Genomic DNA, 15,813 nt, shown 5'->3' on the forward strand with positions numbered 1-15,813 from the left:
ATTTATTTGGAAGAAATGAGAAAAGATAAAGGAGGAGTTGTTCAATGTGAGGAAAAGTTCAGCTAGGCGAAGGAGATGGTGGCAGAGGGTGACTGGTTGGGCCTCTGTTGAAGGATTCAATGTGTGAACAAGTTCAGCTAGACTTTCTCATCATTGCCCCTTGACAGGATTGCCCAATAAGGAGAGAGGATGGGACTATACTCTCGAGATGAGAAGAATGAGAGGTGATCTCATTAAAATATTCAAAATTCTTCAACAGATTGACATGGTGGATATAGAGTTGATGTTTCCTCTGGCTGGGTATCTAGAACCAAGGGCTGTTCAGCATTACAGCACAGATGTGAAGAAATTTATTCACCCAGTGGATAAAAAAGTTTTGGAATTCACTACCCAAAAAGGCTGTTGTGATTCAGCCACTGAGTATAGTCAAGAGAGGGAATAGCAGATTATTAGATACATAGATCAAGGCTATGGGGTTAACATAGAACATAGAAAGGTACAGCACAGGAACAAGCCCATTGGCCCATGATGTCTGTGCCGATCATGATGCCAATTTAAACTGCACATCTGCCTGTACATAGTCCCTATCCCTCCACTCCCTGCCTGTTCATTTGCCTGTCTAAATGTCCCTTGCTATGTTGCTATCCTGTCTGCTTCCACCACCTCCCTCGCAGTGCTTTCCAGGCACGTACCACTCTCTATGTAAAAAACTTGCCATGTAAATCTCCTCTAACCTTTTCCTCTCTCACCTTAAAGCTGTGCTCTCTAGTATTTAACATCTCCATCCTGGGAAAAACACTCTGAATATCTACCCTATCTATGGTTCTCTCTTGATTTTATATACTTCAATCAGGTCGTCCTTCAGCCTCTGATGCTCCAGAGAAAACAATCCAAGTTTGTCCAACCTCACCAGGCAATATCCTGGTGAATCTTTTCTGCACCCTTTCCAAAGCCTCCACATCCTTCCTGTAATGCAGTGACCAGAACTGCACACAATAATTTAGTGCAGCAAAATATTGCAGAGCTTAAAGATCAGCCATGGATCTTATATATGGATTTGTTTGTGATGTACATAAATGACCTGGATGAGTATGTTGTTGGGTGGGTTAGTAAGTTTGAAGACAATACCAAGATTGGTGGAGTTGTGAATAGTGTAGAAGACTGGCGATGGATACAGTGTGATATAGATCAGTTGCAGATGGAGTTTAACCCGGATAAATGTGAGGATAAATGCACCTTGGTAGGACTAATGTCAAGAGGCTGTGCGCTCTGCAGGGCAAAACAGTGTTGAAGAGCAGAGAGACCGTGGGGTGCAAGTCCATGGATCAATGAAAGTAGACAGGGTGGCTAAGAAGGCTTATGGAATGCTCGCTTTCATTAATCGAGGCATTGAGTATAGGAGTCAAGAAGTTATAATGCATCTCTATAGAAGTCTGGTTAGGCCGCATTTAGAGAATTGCGTGCATTTCTGGTCACCTCACTATAGGAAGGATGTCGAGGCTTTAGAAAGGGTGCAGAGGAGATTTACTAGGATGCTGCCTGGATTAGAGGGCATGTGCTATCAGGAGAGGCTGGACAAACTTGGGCTCTTTTCTCTGGAGCGGCCGAGGCTAAGGGGTGATCTGTTGGAAGTGTAAAAAATTATGAGGGGCATAGATAGGGTGGACAAACAATATCTTTTTCCCTTTATTTGGCGATCCAATACCAGAGGGCATGCATTTAAAGCGAGAGAGGGTAGGTTCAGAACAGACGTGAGGGGAACTTTTTTACTGAGAGAGTGGTGGATGCCTGGAATGCGTTGCCTGATAGGGTGGTGGAGGCAAATTCATTGGGGGCTTTTAAGAGGGGCTTGGATGGGCACATGAATGAGAGGAAAATGGAGGGATATGGGCATTCTGTAGGTAGGAGGGAATAACTATGCCGGCACAACATTGTGGGCCGAAGTGCCTGTTCTGTGCTGTAATCTTCTATGTTCTATAGAATCATACAGCAGGCATGCCCATCTGAATACTCCTGCTTCTATCTCTAATATTATGTTCATCAGAGCTTTCCCATCTGCATGTCCATTCTGCCTAACTTTCTGAAATGTCAAGCATCCCAGAATATTCAATTCCCACTTTAGTCACCTTGCAATCACATGTTTGTAATAATTATTTGATAAAGGCTTCCTAGCCATAGAATCAGAGTCATCCTAGCACAGAAGGAGACCATGAACATTTATGTCTATTTTTGTCTCGTTGTGCCATTAAATTAATTACCTTACCTGAATACTTTCAGATAAGGAGCCTTCAATTCTGACTTGTTACAATAGTTTGCAATGTTGATCCTATTTGCTGCTAAACTATTATCATTATGTACTTTGTTCCATTCTATCACACTTTGCTTGTCATTATCTAATTACCCTGGAATACTCAGTTCCCAGCCTTAGCTGCAATGTAACATTTTGATATTTATGAGACCAACATCATTTTTCTTTAATTATGTCACTAATTCACCCTTCTTGTTAGGACTGCTTCATGCATTCACATAAAGAGCCTTTATTTTTGATGTTTACATTTTTCTTTCTTTGACCCGACTTGTTGCTGGATTCCTACTGCTATAAGTATGCTCTGTGCTTTCCTATTACTTCCTTTTCTTCTTAGGCAGTCCTTTGGGATTGAGAACTCCCTGCTTCCACTCCAGTTCTGTGGATTCTTAGGAGGCAGATGAGGTCAATATAGGATTCACATACTCTGCCACAGATGGGACAAGAATGCGTGATGACGTGGGTAGATGGGTAGTTGGAAGTTGGTTTGCTTGGTGTGTGCTTCCAACAAATGAATTCAAGGTTCCCAGTACCAATCTGAATGTTCGCTTTGAGAAGTCATGGACTCTCAGTGGGGATGTTACATGCTTTCAAAAAGGCTTTGAGAACATCTTCGAAACTTTTTCTCTGTCCACCTGGTAACTGCTAGCCATGGTGAAGCTTGGAATAGAGTATCTGTTTAGAGAGTCATGTCAGGCATATGAATGAAATGGCCTGCCAATCAGAGCTAAATTAGTGTAATTAAGATCTCACTGTTGGGAAGATTAGCCTGGGAACCAATGGAATTGGAGGATGCTGCAGAAGCAACATCGGTGATATCTCTCCAGCTCTTTGGGATGCCTGCTGTAGGTAGTCCATGGCTTAGTGGTGTACAGGAGGGCAGGGATCACTGCTGCCTGGGAGACCACAACCTTTGTGATGAGTTTGACGTCTTGATCTTCATACATTCTTTTCCACAGACAGTCAAATGGTGTGCTGGCGAACTGACAGGCATAGCAAATGTCATCTTTGTTGAATGCCTTCAATGAAAGATGACTCCTGAGGTATGGGAAATAGTTCACATTTTCCATAGTCTTGTTGTGGACCTTTATTGTCAGGGGGAGTGTTGTAGAGTGAGGACTTTTGTTTGGTGGATGCTAAATGTAAAGTTCATTCGGTTGCATGCTTCAGCAAGTGAGTTGATGATGATTTGGAGCCCTGCCTGCAATTGTGTGCATATGCAAACATTGCCCACATACTTTAGCTCATTCTGGAATGCAGGTGATGTGGATTGAACAGTCTCCCCTTTGGCTAGTAGATGATCTCCTTCCATGGGGAAGCTTGTTGGAGATGAGATGCAGCATTGCAGTGAGAAAAATTGAGGAAATTATCTGAGTGATAACACAGCCTCACTTTACAGTAGTCTGTACTGAAATTGGATTAAAGTCACAGTGTGCATGCTAACTTTAGTCCTTCTTCTTTCTTTAACTCTCTGCCTCGGTGAAAGACGCCCTTTGTTCTGCCCGAAACTTGTTGGTCTCCCAGCACTGCGAGATGTCCGTAGAGGAATGCTGCTGACTGGCACATTCCAGGCTGCAGGAGTACGTGCTGAGGGATGCACTAAAGCTGGGTGCAGCCAATGCAAGGGCTCGGTGGGGAAGGACTAGAGTTTAGGGTTCTTCTGCCACTGGAGAGGAAGAGGCAGGGTCAGGCGAGAAAGCCCCTTAAATATTGTAAATATGGGATTGGGGTATCACCCCAGGGAGCCACATGAGGGGCATCAGTGCTGCGGTTTTTATAAAAAGTAATACTAATGATTGATCTGTATATGAATGTAAAGGTTTGCACTGTCTTATTATTGTATATAGTTTGTTTTTTATTATGAATAAAGTTTATTTTGGTAAAAAAAGAACACTCTGCCTCTCATAATCCATATTGCTACACTGTACTATTACCTTGTCTTTTCTCCTTAAGTTCCCTCACCTGAAACCAACCCCCTCCTTCAAATCACTATTTAAAGTCCTATCTATAGCCATAGTTATCAGGCCATTGGTCCCATGCTGCTTCAATTAAAGCCCATCTCAACAGAACAGCTCTCTTTTTCCCCTTTTCTGATGCCAGTCTCAGGAATTGAAGATAATTATTTTCACCCAAATCTCACTACCATGCTTGTCACACTTAAAAAGTATTTGATGAGCACATCGAGTGGTGCAACATACAGATTAAGAGCTGGGAAGCTGAAGAGTGCTAGATGTCTTCTTCTAGTTAGCATAGATGTGATGCAACAAATGGTCTCCCGATATTTTCTGCATTCTGTGATTCTCTGATTCCAGTTTTCTTGTGGCATTTAAACTTCTGCTACACGTGTTCACCAGGAATGATATTCAGGTTACAGGCAAAAAAGTAGGATTGGCAAGGCATGTGTCCGATCCACTTCTGAACAGCTGTACATCTGCAGTTTTTTGCAATGTGAGCCTGTTTTTCACAATTTTGAGAATGCAACTTTAGCTTTTGCTCTTGATCTTGTGGTTTTCCTTACAATGTAAAGATTAGAAAATGCATTTCTTTTGTGTCTGCCTAAATAGGTTGCTGTCCTTCCTGTTGTTTGTGCAGATATTTAAAAATATAGCTGTGTAAAGCCCATTTTGTTGCATGTTTCAGGAGGTGAATTGATGATGATTTGGAGGGACATAGGCCATGTGCAGGCAGATGTGCAGTTTAAATAGGCTTCATGGTCAGCACAAACATCATGGTCTGAAGGGTGTTGTCTTTTGGCTGCACTGTTCTATGTTTAAACAATGTCTCCGTTAATTTATAAAAATGATGTTTAGCAACCTAAATCTACATCTGTAAAAGAGTCAGAGGCAAGGATTATGGCTTTGGGCAATTAGTAACAGTGAACTTTCAGCCCATTTTACCTTTCGCTGGTTTATATTTCTTTGGCGAACTGCTCAAAGGGCTGTTGTTTCTACACCAGTACTGTACTTAGAGGGAATCAGCCACATTGATTTGGTGCACATCAGGATATGAGGAACAGAGTTTTGGATGAAATCAAGCTTATGGAAAGTAGAAGATGAGAGGCTAGTGAGGAGAACATTGAAGTAGTAATATCTGGAGGGTAAAAAAGACATGGTCGAATGTTTCAGTAGCAGATGAGCTAAGGCAGAAGCTACAATGGGAGAGGTCACAGAGGTAGAAACAGGCAATCTTGGCAATGGAGATAACTTGATGTTAGATTCTCAGCTCAGGCTTAAACAGAATGCTAAGGTGAACAATCTGGTGCAGCCTCAGAAAGCAGCCAAAGTGAAGACTTGAGTTGGTAGAGAACATGATAGAGAAGCAAACATAATTGCTTTTACCTTCCCCAATATTTTGTTGCAGGAAATTTCTGCTCACCCGGTACTAGATACTACAAATGTAGAGGCAGTTAATTTATTCCCCAATCTATTTTGCAATTATGGAAAATTAGCTTCTCTTCAGATTCTACTGTGGTTACATATCTCTCAGAATTATCGCAACTTAGATCTGTGCAAAATTGTAAATGATACTGCTGCATCTTCACAGTACACTGTTACTGGCAAGACCACTAATAGTATTGATGAGCAGAGGGATTTTGTGGTCCAAATTCATAGCTCCCTGAAAGTGGCTACACGGGTTGATAGGGTGGTTAAGAAGGCGTATGGCATACTTGCCTTCATTAGTCGAAGCATTGAATTCAAGAGTCAGGAAGTCATGCTGCAGTATTATAAAACTTTAGTTAGGCCGCATCTGGAGTATTGCATTCAGTTCTGGTTGCTCCATTATAGGAACCAAGATGCTGTCTGGATTAGAGGGCATGTGCTATGAGGATAGGTTGGACAAACTTGGGTTGTTCTCTCTGGAGCATTGGAGGCTGATGGAGATCTGATAGAGGTTTATAAGATTATGAGAGGCATAGATAGAGTAGCCAATATCTTTTCCCAGGGTTGAAATGTCTAATACCAGAGGCCATGCATTTAAGGTGATAGGGGGTAAGTTCAAAGGAGATGTGCAGGACAAGTTTTTTTACACAGAGTGTGGTGGATGCCTGGAATGCGCTGCCTAGGATGGCAGTGGAGGCAAATACAATAGGGGTGTTCAAGAGGCTCTTAGATAGGCACATGAATGTGAGGGAAATGGTAGGATATGAACATTGTGTAGGCAGAAGGGATCAGTTTAGTTGGGCATTTTATTACTAACATAATTGGTTCGGCACAACATTGTGGGCCGAAGGGCCTGCTCCACGGTAGTGTAGCAGTTAGCGTAATGCTATTACAGTGCCAGCGACCCGGGTTCAATTCCAGCCGCTTTCTGTAAGGAGTTTGTATGTTCTCCCCGTGTCTGCGTGGGTTTCCTCCAGGTGCTCCGGTTTCCTCCCACATTCCAAAGACGTACGGGTTAGGAAGTTGTGGGCATGCTATGTTGGCGCCAGGAGCATTGCGACACTTGCGGGATGCCCCCAGAACACTCTATGCAAAAGATGCATTTCACTGTGTGTTTTGATGTACTTGTGACTAATAAAGATTTGATATTACCTTATCTTATCTTGTGCTGTATTGTTCTATGTTTTATCTTCTATTTGTTAATTCTCTTGATAGGGACATCCTTATATATTTGCACTGTGGTAGAATTCTTTGATTATCACTCTCATCCTTGCCCCCCCTTTTCTCTCCCTATTTTTCCTAAAAATATGACCGGGAATACTAGGTTCCCAAATCTTTCATCTTGATGCAATTATCACAAAGTGATGGTTAAATGGAAGGTCTTTAATTAAAAATCTGTATTGCATCCAATTACACTTAATAATGCTTCCAACTCTTGAACTTGCTTTAAACTCTCTATGTATTTACATATACCTCAATTTTTCTGGGATTTCGATTTATTTTGTACTTTACTAGTTACATTATTTTTTCTAACACAGCATGGGAGAGAGAATATCCATATGGCAGACTTCAGCTCATGCCACATCTACCCAATTAATTAACATTCCTCCAGATTTGCACAGTGGTCAACTTGGCTATGGTAGTAATTTGTTCTTCAGAGAATTGGAGAATTAAAGATGCATTTTACAAAAGCTGTATAGAACATCAATTATTTATCCAACTGATAATGTAGGAGCTGCAAGACGAATACATCAAAAGATCATTCTTTTATTCATCAATTAAAACTGTTGGGATCATTCTCTTAGCAATTTTACATTGGTTCCTGTGAACCAGAACTATGAACTAGAAACTTGCATTTTCAAAATCTAGCTAGCTGTTTGAACATTACCCCACATAAACAGCCCACTATCCCAAATAACAACAAACTGCAAGCTGAATTTAGTGATGTGCATGGAGACAAATGCAGGAGCAGAAAAATAAAGTGTTTGTTCCGCTTGCCCAAGTGCTGTTGCTTTCACATTTTGTGAGATTTATTCTGGGCACATTATTCTCAATTGCCTACAAAGATAATTATCAGATGTTCAGCTGCATGTTCCCTTTAAGACAAGCAAAAGCCATTGTGCTGTTTGGTGTTAACATATTTTACAGTTCATGACTAACCAAAACCTGTCAATATTTATAATCATGGCCACCCACAGTTCCTTATTTGACTAACCGCAATGGCATCTAGTAATCACGCCTTGCCATTAACCTATTAATTGAAGGGAACTACAAAACTGAAACAAAACAGAACTGATTCATTTTTATCATACTATTAACAGCCATAGCAATTCTGAATTCTCTTTTCACTTGTACCTTGAAATATTCTTTAGGCAATGTTTATTTTGTTCCCTTCAGACTGTCAGGACACTCTTGACATTAAAGTCGTAATAGCATTGCTAGCACCCTTGGTGATAGTAACTTCATGTACAGTTCCTTTACAGCAATTGACATATCTATTTCTTTGAAATAAAAAAAACTGCAGACTCTGGAAATATGAAACAAAAACAGAAAATGCTGGAACCACTCAGTAGGTTTGACAACATTGATGGAAAGAGAATTGGAATTGGTTTATTATTGTCACTTATACTGAGGTACAGTAAAAAAAACTTGTGTACCATTCACACAGATCAATTCATTACGCAGTGCATTGAGGTAGTACAAGGTAAACAATACAGGATGTAGAATAAAGTGTCACAGCTACAGAGAAAAAGCAGTGCAGGTAGACAATGAGGTGCAAGGTCATAATGAAGTAGATTGTGAGGACAAGTGTCCATCTAATCAGGGCTATTGTTTCATGTGTGCTAGGAGAGAACATTTGGTTAATTTTTAGAATAGTTAAAATTGTACTTGCTAAAGAATGAAGAAGTTCATTCCCAAGCAACTAGCTTTGTTAGCTTCAAGGTAGTTGATGAGGTCAATATGGGAACCACAGACGTTTTTACAGATGGAGCAGAAGTGCCTGAAGGGGCAGGTGGATGGTGGATTCTGAGTTGGAGTGCTCCTGCACTGATGTCCTGAGTCAAGGATGATTGACCACCAAGTCTTCCTTTGTCAAGGTGGAAATGCAACCATTGGAGTGTTTTCTCTTTGATGCCTATTGGCTTCAGTTTTAACAGGGCTCCTTGACGGCACACTTACATTTAACTCAAGAACAAGGGCAATCACTCTCAGTTCACCTCTGCAGTTCAGTTCCTTGATCCATATTTGGATCAAGGCTGGAGATAAGTGGTCCTGGCAAAACCCAAACCGAACATTGTTTGTGATTGACAGTAGACTGATAATTAGTTGAACTACATTCATCCTGCTTTTGGTGAACAGGACATACTTGAACAATATCCTTCATTGTCAGGTGGCTGCCAAGGTTGTAGCTCTGGATCATCCACTCAGTCCTTCTGGTTGAATATGGCCGTGAATACTTTAGCCTTTTCTGTAACATTCACAAACTGGGCCCTGCCGTCATTAAGGATATCCTTAAAGCTCCTCCTTCTGTCGGTTTTTTAATTATCTACCACCATTCACAATTACATGTACAGGACTGCAGAGCTTTGATGCGATCCGTTGGTTATGACGTTCTTAACCCTATTCATTGTAAGCTGTTTCTGCTGCTCACCATGCACTTAGTCCTGTGTTGCAGTTTCACCAAGTTGGTATATCATTTTTATACAAGCTTGCTGCTGTTCCTAGCAACCCTGCTTTCTGCACTTCTCTTTGAAACAGTGTTGATAGAAATGGCAGGGTGAAGGATACACTGGACCACGAGATTACATTTCTTCTGCTGCTGCACTTGGTTCACAGCTGGATGTCCAGCTTTGAGATCCCAGATTTGTTTTGAGTCAATCACATTGGACACAATTGCATTTTCACCCAACAGAATGGAGGATGAGCTTACAATGAAACAGGGATTTGTCTCCACAAGATGGTCACTTCTGCCAGTGCTGTTACAGCAGGTGGATCTGCCACAGGTAGATTGGTGAAGGCAAAGGTCAAATAGATTCATTCATGTTAATTCATTCACTACTTGCTGCAGAAGCAACTTGACAGGTATGTTCTTCAGGCCTCAGTCTGTGATGTTGCTATCACTCCATTCTTGGTGAACTCTAAAGTCCCCCACTCAGTGAATATGCTTCTTCCAAGTACTGTTCAACATACAGGAGCACTGATTCATCAGTGATAGTTGGTGGTTTTCGGGTTTCCTCAACCATTTTTGACGATGCCATGTGACTTCATGGGGTCTGAAGGCGACGTTGAAGAGTCCAAAGTCTAATCCCTCCTGCCTCTCTACAACGGTACCATCCCTCTGATAGCTCCAGTGACAGTGGGAGAAGATGTACCCAGGGATTGTAATGGAGCAGTCTTGCATGTTTTATGTAGGGAAGGTTTCTGTGATTATGTTAGGCTATTGCTTGACTAGTCAATGGGACAGTTCTCCTAACTTAGACACCAGTTCCCAGATGTTTGTGAGGCAGACTTTGTGAGGGTTACTGGACTGGTACACTTTGGCCGAGTCCCAATTTGGTGTCTAGTCTCATCTGGTTTTATTCTTTGTCTGTATCAATGTAGCGGTAATAGCACAAATAGCTTGCTTGGCCATTTATGAGTAAATCACATTGGTGGGTCTGGGAACACAACACGTGGGATTTTCTCCCGAAGGACATTAGTGAATCTGAAGGGTTTTAACAATAATCCAGTAATTTCTTTTACAAATGACTGTGTTTTTCCAATTTCCAGATTGTTTCTAGGTTTATGGATCATTAGATCAGGCTTCTGGATTATCTGTCTGGACCTTACCCCATTGTGTCACCACTACACCCATTTTAGCTGCCTTTTTAATTAGTCGTTTTTGATCATAAATAATGAATTAGACTTTCAATACTTCTCTTAATTCTTGGCTATTTCTTGTGATATTATCCATTTTATCCCTTAGTGACCTTTTCCCCATTTTACATTTCCTTTGTGATTTAGATGTGTGGAGTTTTTGTTGTCTTCTTGACAATTTGATTTCTATTCCTTAGTCTTTGCCTCACTTATTATCCTAATTTTACCATTTTCTATGTTGTTAGTGGTGCTCCTTTAGTCTTCCTTTATCTATTCATTACCCATGGCGTGATGCTGCAGTTGGATTTCTTACAGAGGACTGAGAAAGATGTCCTGTAAAGGGGATAAAGTCTCAATCCTGCAAAATGTGTTTCATTAACACAACAAACCCTTCAAATGTCCTAAATAAAACCACCACATAAACACTATTATTCAGGAAGTTATTTGGATCTTGCAAAACTGTTAGTTACACCAAGTCTCAGTCATTAATTGATTGTAAATTATGCTGGGAGGTACAGAACCAGATGGAATGCATTTACGACACTATTTTAGAAAATTGATGATCTGAAAATATCATTTGAAAGCTATTTATAGTAACTGGCTATTGCAGCTCTGTAGAAGCACTCAGCCATTTCAATGGTAATCACAACACTACTGTGTTGATGGCTTCAATCTCTCTTTCTCAGTGACAAGAGAACATCCTGTGAAAGGAATCATTTGGCAGTAGAAGTAATGTAAGATAAGAAACACACAGTGAAATGCGTCTTTTTGCGTTACTGAGAATGTGCTGGTGGCAGCGAGTATAGAAACATGTCCTCTCCCCACCATGTCCGTCAACTACTGTTCTTATCTCGTCCCATTTTCCCAGTACTAGGTCTGTAAACTTCTAAGGATTCTAGTGTTTCTATAAATATTTCTTAAATTTTGTGAGAAACTCAGCTTCCACAGTTCCTCAATGTGTTGCAGACTCCAAACCGCCTGAGAATTTTCTTCCTCAGATCCCCTTTAAAACCCCTTGTTACTTTAAACCAACACCCTCTGGTCTTTTGCTTTGTACCTGATCTATAGCCTCATATTGTTATATCTCTCAATCAGCTTCTGAGGAAAACAAACCCAGCCTATCCAGGATCTCCTCATAACTGTTACACTCCATCCCAGGCAACATGCAAGGTGTTGCATTTTGGTATTGGTATTGGTTTATTATTGTCATGTGTACCGAGATACAGTGAAAAACAGAATTTGCATGCCATCCAGGCAGATTATGCCATACATAAGTACATTGAGGTAATAGAAGGAAAACAGAATGCAGAATATACTGTTGCAGCTACAGAGAAAGTGCAGTGCAAGTAAACAATATAAAGTGCAAGGGCCATGATGAGGTAGATTGGGAGATCAAGAATTAATTTTTAGTGTATAAGAGGTCCATTCAAGAGTCTGATAATGGCAGGATAGAAGCTGTCCTCGAGTCTGGAGGTATGTACTTTCAAACTTTTGTATGTTCTGCCTGACAGGAAAGGGGAGGAGGGAAGGACTGGATGGGAGGGGTCTTTGATTATGTTGGCTGCTTTCCCGAGGCAGCGAGAAGTATAGACAGAGTCAATGGAGCAGAGGTTGGTTTGCATGATGGACTGAGCTGTGTTTACAACTCTCTACAATTTCTTGCAGTCTTGAGCAGACCAAGCTGTGATGCAACCAGATAGGATGCTTTCTTTGGTGCATCTGTATAAATTGATAAGGGTCATTGGAGACCTGCTAAGTTTCCTTAGCCTTCTGAGGAAGTACAGGCATTGGTGTGCTTTCTTAGCTGTGGCGTCTATGTGGCTGAACCAGAACAAATTGTTGGTGATATTTACACCTAGGAACTTGAAGCTGTCAACCATCAGCACCACTGATACACAAAGAGCTGTGTAGTCCGCTCTGCTTCCTGAAGTCAATGACCATCTCCTTTGTTTTGCTGACATTGAGGGAGAGGTTGTTGTCTTGACACCTTGCCACCATGCTCCCTATCTTCTTTCTATACTCCCTCTCAATGTTGTTTGAAATCTGGCCCACTACAGTGATGCCATCTGCAGACTTGTAAATGGAGTTAGAGCAGAATTTGGTCACACAGTTGTGAGTGTATAGGGAGTATAGTAAGGGGCTGAGAACACAGCCTTGCAGGACAACGGTGTTGAGAATAATCGTGGAGGAGGTGTTCACCTATCCATACCGTTTGCAGTCTGTTCGTCAGGAATTCACGGATCCATTTGTAAAGAGGGGCGCAAAATCCTAGGTCTAGGAATTTGGAGATGAGTTTGTTTGGAATTATGGTACTGAAGACAGAACAATAGACAATAAAGAGGAGTCTGACATCAATGTCTTTCTTATCCAGATGTTCCAGAGATCAGTGTAGGGTCAGGCATATGGTGTTTGCCGTGGACCTGTTTTGGCAGTAGGTGAATTGCAGTGGGTTGAGGTTGTCTGGGAGGGTGGGAGTTGATGTGAGCCATTACTAGCCTCTTATAGCACTTCATGATTGTGGATGTCAGAGCCACTGGGCAGTTGTCATTAAGGCATGGTAGTGACTACGCTTCCCATTCCTCTTCCCATTGCCCCTTCCATTCCCACACTGACCTGTCCATCCTTGGCCTTCTCTACTGCCAGGATGAAGCCCAACACAAACTGGAGGAACAACACCTTATATTCTGCCTGGGTAGTCTACAAACCAATGGCATGAATATTGAGTTTTCCAATTTTAGGTAACCTGTTTTATATCCCCTTCATCTACCCCGCCCCCCCAACATCTCCCCTTCTGATCCTCCTCTGGTCCTCCCATTTTTGTCCCCCTTCCCACACACCTCCTGCTTGCCTTTTACCCATCTACAACCCAATGGCGTGAATTTTGAATTTTCCAGTTTTATAAGGTAAGATTTCTTTATTAGTCACATGCACATCGAAACATACAGTGAAATGCATCTTTTGCGTGGAGTGTTCTGGGGGCAGTCTGCAAGTGTTGCCACACTTCCGGCGCCAACATAGCACGCCCACAACTTCCTAGCCTGTACAATTTAGGAATGTGGGAGGAAACCGGAGCACCTGGAGGAAACCCACGCAGGCATGAGGAGAACGTACAAACTTCTGACAGACAGTGGCCAGAGTTGAACCTGGGTCACTGGTGCTGTAATAGTGTTACGCTAACCGGGGTTTAGGTAACCCCCTCCCACTTTTCCTTTGTCTTATTTCCCTCTATCACCCCCCCCTTCTGATCCCCCAGTCCTCACCTTTTTTTCCCCCTTCCTACCCTCCACAGAGCCCCTCTTCACCCAATCTTTTTCCCCCTTCCCCGTCCTGGCTCCATCCACCCACGTCACACACAGGTTCTCCCCCCTCACTCCCCCATCTGGTTCCAACTGTCATTCACCTCTCCCTTCTCTTTTAATGGTTCCGTTACTTATCCGAATCCAGCATCGGTAGCACTTTGTGTTCCTGCTTATCCCCCATCTTCACACTCCTCTCCCTGCACCTTGCTCCATCTGTTTTTTTTTCCCTCTCTCTTTGTCTGCTTCCATCTATCATTCACCTGCCACAGTCTTCCAACTCCACCCCCCACTCACCTCCCCTACCTAGCACTACCTGCCTGTCATCTTCCACCCCTCCTCTGTCCACCAATTCCCTCAGAATACATCTCACCTCTCTACTCTCAGTCCTGATGCAGGGTTTCAACCTGAAACATCGACAGTCCCTTTCCTCCCACAGATGCTGCTCGACCCGCTGAGTTCTCCAGCAGATTGCTTGTTGCTTCAGATTCTGGCATCTGCAGTCTCTTGTGCCCCCTTTACCCATCTTCATCCTCTTCCTGGTTCCATCCACCCACTTCATAACCAGGTTCCCCTGCCCCCTCCGTCTGGTTCCAATTGCCGTTCACCTCTCCTCTATAATGGATCCCCTTCTCACTTCCTTTACATATCAGATTCCAGCACAGGTAGCACTTTGTGTTCCTGTTTATCTCCCTCCAGCAGCTGTCATCTATCGCTGAGGCCCCCCATGGGCCCCAGCTATACCTGCCTTTTCATCGGCTACGTGGAACAGTCCATGTTCCAAGCCTACACTGGTAACGCTTCCCAAGCGGGACTTTCGGTGCAAGAGCTGGGAGCCATATAAAGAGGTGAGTGTCAGGACGCAGTTCTTTTCCAGGTAGTGAGGGCCATGACTTGGAGCGTGAAGCGGACTCTCAGTGTGAGAAGTGGGACCCATATAAAGAGGTGAGTTTTGGGACCCAGTTCTTTTCCAGGTATTTCCAGACAATATGTTTCCAGAGCCACGAATTGTTAGGTGATAATTGAATGGGAAATTAGCAACAACCGATAAAAAGAAGGTAGGGTCAGGCAGAGTGGCCATTATTGGAGTGGACCAGTGTTAGAGCGGGGGAGCTGAGGCTTTGGTGAGAAGAGGCCAAGGTAAGCCTCTTTCTTTATCTATTAGTGCCTAGCTAAAGTAATGACAATGGATCCAGGGTCAGTGGTTTGTTCTTCCTGCCATATGTGGGAGATCTGGGAGATCTTAAGTCTCTCTGATAGCTAAGTCTGCATGAAGTGCATCCAGCTGCAGCTCCTTACATACTGTTAGGGAACTGGAGTGCAGCTGGATGAAACTTCTGCTCACATGGGAGAATAAGGAGGTGATAGCCACGCCTAAGTTACAGGAGGCAGGTAGCTGGGTGAAGGGAAGGGAATAGGTAGATAGTGTGGAGTACCCCTGTTGCCTTTCCCCTCAATAATAGGTATACCGCTTTGGATAATGTTGGGGGGCATGACCTACCAGGCGAAAGCCGCAGTGATCAAGTTGCTGGCATGGAGTCCGGCTCTATGGCTCAAAAGGGAAGTGGGGAGAAGGGGAGACCAATAGTAATAGGGGACTCTATAGTTAGGGGAGCAGACAGGAGATTCTGTAGATGTGAAAGAGACTCCCGGATGGCATGTTGCCTCCCAGGTGCCAGGGTCAGGGACGTCTCAGATCGGGTCCACAGCATTCTAAAGGGGGAGGGTGAGCAGCCAGAAGTCGTGGTACACATTGGTACCAATGATTAAGGTAGGAAAAAAGATGACGTCCTGAAAAGTGAATATGGGGAACTAGGTAGGAAGCTGAAAAGCAGGACCTCCAGGGTAGGAATCTCTGGATTGCTGCCTGTGCCACGCACCAGTGAGAGTAAGAATAGGTTGATTTTGCAGATGAATACGTGGCTGAGAAATTGGTGCTGGGGCGGGGATTCAGTTTTGTGGATCATTGGGATCT

Source organism: Pristis pectinata, chromosome 2 (assembly GCF_009764475.1).
Source record: "Pristis pectinata isolate sPriPec2 chromosome 2, sPriPec2.1.pri, whole genome shotgun sequence".
Classification (NCBI taxonomy): domain Eukaryota; kingdom Metazoa; phylum Chordata; class Chondrichthyes; order Rhinopristiformes; family Pristidae; genus Pristis; species Pristis pectinata.